Source organism: Bison bison, unplaced genomic scaffold, assembly GCF_000754665.1.
Source record: "Bison bison bison isolate TAMUID 2011002044 unplaced genomic scaffold, Bison_UMD1.0 scf7180017864525, whole genome shotgun sequence".
NCBI lineage: Eukaryota > Metazoa > Chordata > Mammalia > Artiodactyla > Bovidae > Bison > Bison bison.
In genome coordinates, this window is record NW_011495076.1 from 11,130,085 (window position 1) to 11,135,904 (window position 5,820).

At 35.3% G+C, this 5,820-nt stretch overlaps 1 long non-coding RNA gene across 2 annotated transcripts in view; it reads right to left on the reverse strand.

The window, feature by feature from the left end:
• Nucleotides 1–5,820, reverse strand: part of LOC104981936 — a 17,753-nt gene that overhangs the window by 1,555 nt on the left and 10,378 nt on the right. The window contains exons 1-2 of one of the 2 annotated variants that reach the window (XR_824449.1): nt 4,799–5,331; nt 3,252–3,323 (exon numbers count right to left, since the gene is read on the reverse strand). This is a non-coding gene — a long non-coding RNA (uncharacterized LOC104981936). Of the gene's footprint in view, nt 1–3,251; nt 3,324–4,798; nt 5,332–5,820 lie in introns of those variants that run through there. The other variant, XR_824448.1, reaches the window with a different exon arrangement.

Consider the following 5,820-nt stretch of genomic DNA (forward strand, 5'->3'; position numbering starts at 1 on the left):
GTACATACAGCAGAAATATTACAAAGAATCGTTTAAGACAATCAGACCATATGATATGCATGTTAATTAGAGTAAACAGTAGATCAAACCAGGTACAACCGCATAAGGAAACAACAACCGAGGAATCATTTAAACAGCTTTAAATGTTCTAAACATCAATATGATACATCTTGATTGGAATAAATGCAGAAAGTTCTGTGGATCTCATCCTGACTTTGGGTCTATTTTATTCTCAAGTATAGCAACACAGTAAGCAGTGGCACCTCTGTCCATAAACAAATCATGAGCTTCCTCTTCTGCTTTTCTTTGAAATTTCCCCAAACTGAGGTTTGGAATAAAAGAATGTTTAAGATTTTTGAAAATACTGTGTCACAGGAAATTTGAGTATTTCAGATTGAATACTAGCAAGCTGTAGATCACAAAATATAATTCTGCTGCCATGTATCCTGTTTATTCATTCACTCATTCTATACATTTTTATTGATCATTTACCTTGGGGTTATAAAAATGATGAAGCATAGTTCTTTCCCTGCAGAAATCCAGCTTATTGAGGTAAGATAAATGCAATTATCTCTTTCAGTGAAAGTATATCAGTTAATAGAGAGGATGAGAGTCAAAATAAAGAAGAAAGCCAAGTCATTTGATGAGGGTATAATGCCAAGGTAATTATTAGGCCTTTAAAGAAGGAGGCCCTGTATGGTTCATCTTATCCCCACAGTACCTAGAGACTTTTCCGATACAAGGGAAACAATAAATGTTGAGTGAATAAATGAATGAGTGATTGAATAAACATTACATGAAAAGAGCCCCAAAAACATCAGTTTTCTTGGCTCTTGTGAATAAATAAATGTCAAGGGCATATACTGCAGACATAATACTCAAAATATCTAGAAATGACCAGTTTTCTTGCATGAGTAGCTTGACTCCACCTGTACAGTGTTTTCATTCTAATAATTTAATAAAATGGACTAAGTGAGAAATGAGAATAAGTTGGCCATGTGACAGGTAAGTCACTCCCTGTTTTCTACAGGGGCCTCTCTTACTTGGTATGCTCCAGACAGTCTCAGTATAATATTTTGGTTTTAGGGCTCCTAGTGAGTCATTTTTTTTACCCACATACTGGAAACAATCTGTTTTAGTGTTTGCATATGACATCACTCTGACATACTGTAAACAGGATAGCATATTTTACGGCATTGGAAAAATAAACAAGGGAAGGAAATATCCTTCCTTCGTGCTTTGGTCAAATATATTTTATAGTTACCTAAACTTAGCACACATGGGGTTTCCAGAAATGTTGAGAAATGAACTTCCTACTTTGAGTAAAGTTGATCTAATGAATGCAACTATTCACAGCAAAACTTAGAGATTCCTTGAAAATGTATTAATTCCTATTTCCAAAGATATATTAGCTCTTCTATAGAAAAAGTCTACTATAATTCTAGTTCTAGGTCACTAATATTGAAAGGCTTATGGCTCACTTTTAAGCTCTCAGAATGCAAATAAAGGAAAAAAATCTGAAGGTTTTGATTTATTTTAAATTGTTTTTTTCCCCCTTTGCCTAGCAGTATCACAGCTATGGGTTCGATCTCATTTTTATTGAACAGTCATTAGGCAGAGGAGAAATGAGAATAAAATGGAAGAAATTAAGTTCAAGTAGAGGACACATGGGGAAAAAAGGGGTTTGAAGCAAACAGAAATAAAGCATTGAAAACAGGTTTGCTCTGAGCTTCCTCTCCAGCAGAAGATCATGTTGGATTCAAGCTCTTAGAATGCATCTGATGGTTTCAGAGGCAGGCCTTCTATTAATACTTGATATTTGAAAGTGCAGCAGGGTAAGAGGATTATCATTTAGGTTTTTCAAAATCATACAAAAAGGTAGTATTTAGTCATTTCTTCAAGTATTATTCAAAAACTCAGGTTACAGCATCCCAGTTTTGTCTCAAATTATTTCCTGACTTTCAGTTTCCCTGAAAACAAGCAGTTGAAAACACCATTGGTAAAAAAAAAAAAAAAGAAAACACCATTGGTGTGTGTTGCTTAAACAAATAGCCTCAACCTATCCTGTTAATGTAAGTTATCTTGGTAGAGAAGATTAAGTATGCAGATTATTTTCATCAGGTTTTAATGTGTGACTCATCTTAGCTAAGTTAATAGGATAAGGCATTTTGTTGATTTGTTTTTTAAAAAGTTAAGGAAAAAATATATAATTAAGTTCAACTTGTCCAATGTTTCTTAAAGATATAAAATATCAAGTTCACAGGTTGGCATATAAAAAAATGACATAAGAGGAAAAGAAAAAAAACACCTCTACTGCCTAGGAGGGAAAAAAGCATAACTGGTTTGCTATCTGTCTTCCAGCAGACCCACACAGAGGAATTTTGCTCCATTATCTTGACGTGAACTGCTACTGCTAACATTATAAGCATAAGTTTTTTTTTGTTATTGTTGTTGTCCTGGCATTTACTAAGAGTATTTAAAACAATTTTGAGTTACTTCATCAGCTATTTATTGATGCACTTTATGCCTTTTGTTAGCTAAAACCACAGTCATTTTAGTACATAGATCCCTAATCTTTAAAGTCTGCCAGTCCCATTTTGCATTACAAATCATTTGTAGTTTTATAACTGTCATTTCCAAGGACATCTGAAAAAGATGGATTTATGAAATGTTACCATGCATTCTAAGAAGGCCAAGAATTAGCATGACTTTGTAAAGGTTCTTATAAATTGAGCAACAGCCATCACTGGCAATAAGGTGTTGTTTGCTCTTGTCAAGTATCTTTATTTAAATATTAAGGGAGAGATATGACCTTTGACCTTGGAGCTCTCTGTGACATGGCAATGGTCCAGTGTATCAGCTGTCAGTGGAGTGCTATGGCCTGACTCTCTCAAGGCCCCTATTTGTGGACAGTGTTATAATAACTCTTCCATTAGGCATCCCCAAGGCAAATAACCTCAGCTTTAACAGAGTCAGTTTAAAATTCCTCAGAGTAACATTAAGAGACTATCTGGTTTGTGTCAGTTTGAGATCAACTACTCTTTGCACAGGTTCAATTCTGTAAATTTTAAGTAGCCATAGCTATTCAAGAATTATTTCATATATGCCTGCAGGTAAATATTAGACACTAGAATATAGAAAGAATCCCATGAACTTCTTTGATTTCTTAACCAGCCTCTTTATAGACTATCTGAATCCAAGTGGCCTTGAGAATCTATTTTTTAAATGATTCTTTCCATCTATATACATACCTTTTTGTTGATGGAAATTTCACAGAGTTGCTGCTTATGGTATGAACAGTATTTGGAGACATCAAATGACAACTGGAAGAGACAAGATAGTATTCATTAGGAAGCAGGCATAGTTCCCTATGTGCATGCCAGAGCTAAGGAATGGTTACAAGACCAAAATGGTTCATTTTTCTTCCTCCCTTTTTACCCTGATTTTGTCTTACACTATTTTATCCTCAGGTAAGTAAATTTGGTTATGCTCAGATGAAATGCTTGCATTTGAATTACAAATTATCACTGCCCTCATTTCTAACTACTGATTACTGGGCCCAGGTTTTGTGGGGAAATCTGAGGTCAAAAGACATCTTTATTCTGTGAAAAATAAAGGTCAAGCTATCCTAAAATGCTTTGAAAAAATCATAGTTGTCATCTTAAGTCTTAAATCACTGAAGATGATGTGATCACTTCAAATACTTGGCCATGAAACAAACTGTGTCTCCTATGAATCCAACTTTAATGTTTGGGTATCTGTGACTTCACTTATTAAAACATTTTGTACAAAGTAAAAATTTTAAAAGTTCATTAGTAACTATAGATAGCTTCTGAAGTGCAACCTTTATTATTTCATATTCTTAGTTAAATACAAGTTAATACATTGGTTTAACTGGGAAATTTTATTTTTAAATCTAATGGAAAAGTTAACAAATGTTTATGGAGTGACTACCAGGTATACATGACATTGGAGCAAGTTGACACCATCCTTTCATTCTTACAGTAAATATCCAGCCAATTTTTTAAATAACAGACTAATTTTAGGGAAATAAATTATATGTTTAGTATTTGCCTTTACTTATTGATGCCCAAAACGTCAAAGGGTAAATAATTATTGATTGGATTAAGTTTGTCCCACATCAGGTTAACTGCTATAAGGGAACAAAAGTAAAATGACCTCATGAGCTAAAACCCCAGTGCTCATAAACAACACTTAGCTTTTGATTTACAGTGAAATCACAATTCTCCATTTCCTGTTCGCTCTGTCTCTGACATTGCATGTGAGACCATAGGGCAATACATGCCCTACAATATAATATAGGATGTAATTTAAAGGGTCCTATTGATGCTGTAAATCACAAGGAGTTCTGCTGAAGCAGTTTATGAATGGCAGTAAAACACTAAGACTGGATTATATCATTAGAATTATGTACCATGTGCAAGTATTAGTATTTGTAATTGAGGATAAAGAATTACAAAACACGTATATGGGAATGTCATTTTTTGTGGTATTTACAGGCTTCAAAAGAAAAGATGTGTTTTTGGATAAAAATAAGAAATTCAGGCTTGTAGAATATCCATCATTCTGGAGAAAGCATGTGTGTGCTCTGGGAGTAAACCATAATAGTTGGAATATATTCTGACAGGTTATACATAACCCAATTGTTAGAGGCACAAAAGACTATTTCCATATGTGCTACTAGCAAACTTGATAAGGTCTGTAGACACACCACCACAATGACCATGACAATATGATGTTATAAAAACAAATTGAAGAGTGTAAAATATCAACCAACCTGCTAGTGTTCTCTATAAGAAAATTATAACTATGATGGCATTTTCCACTGAATGGACTTATTTTTGTTGACATACAGGCATTATGAAGCTCTAAAGTAATGTACTTCCAAGTTTTTGTTTTTGTTTTTGTTTTTTCTGGAAAGATAAAATGACATTGGCAATTTGTTAACTATTCTGGACATATCTTTGATGATGAAGAGTAAATCTAGTCTTCTAGCTCATTTAGCTGTGTTCCTCTGTTTTGAGTAAATTTTTCTAGTGGATGTGGATATTACTAAACCAGATAGCCTGGATTGTAGCCAAACAACTATTGCATTTGTTATTTTAATTTTTTCCCAAGAAACTAAGATAATATATAGTGAGATATCACAAGTAATTTCAGAATATTCTAGGAGTGCTCTTCTAATTAATTATCCCAAATGAAGTCACTCCCCAGCAATATTCTAATATCGTTTAAGACTTAAGCACCTACTGGTTTTCTCTCCCAGGCATTGACCAGCAATGATCATCATCCCCAAGCTTTCCCTCAGTTCAGTTCAGTTCAGTTCAGTCGCTCAGTCGTGTCCGACTCTTTGAGACCCCGTGAATCGCAGCACGCCAGGCCTCCCTGTCCATCACCAACTCCCGGAGTTCACTCAGACTCATGTCCATCGAGTCAGTGATGCCATCCAGCCATCTCATCCTCTGTCGTCCCCTTCTCCTCTTGCCCCCAATCCCTCCCAGCATCAGAGTCTTTTCCAATGAGTCAACTCTTCTCATGAGGTGGCCAGAGTACTGGAGTTTCAGCTTCAGCATCATTCCTTCCAAAGAAATCCCAGGGCTGATCTCCTTCAGAATGGACTGGTTGGATCTCCTTGCAGTCCAAGGGACTCTCAAGAGTCTTCTCCAACACCACAATTCAAAAGCATCAATCCTTCGGCACTCAGCTTTCTTCACAGTCCAACTCCTCACATCCATACATGACCACAGGAAAAACCATAGCCTTGACTAGATGGACCCTTGTTGGCAAAGTAATGTCTCT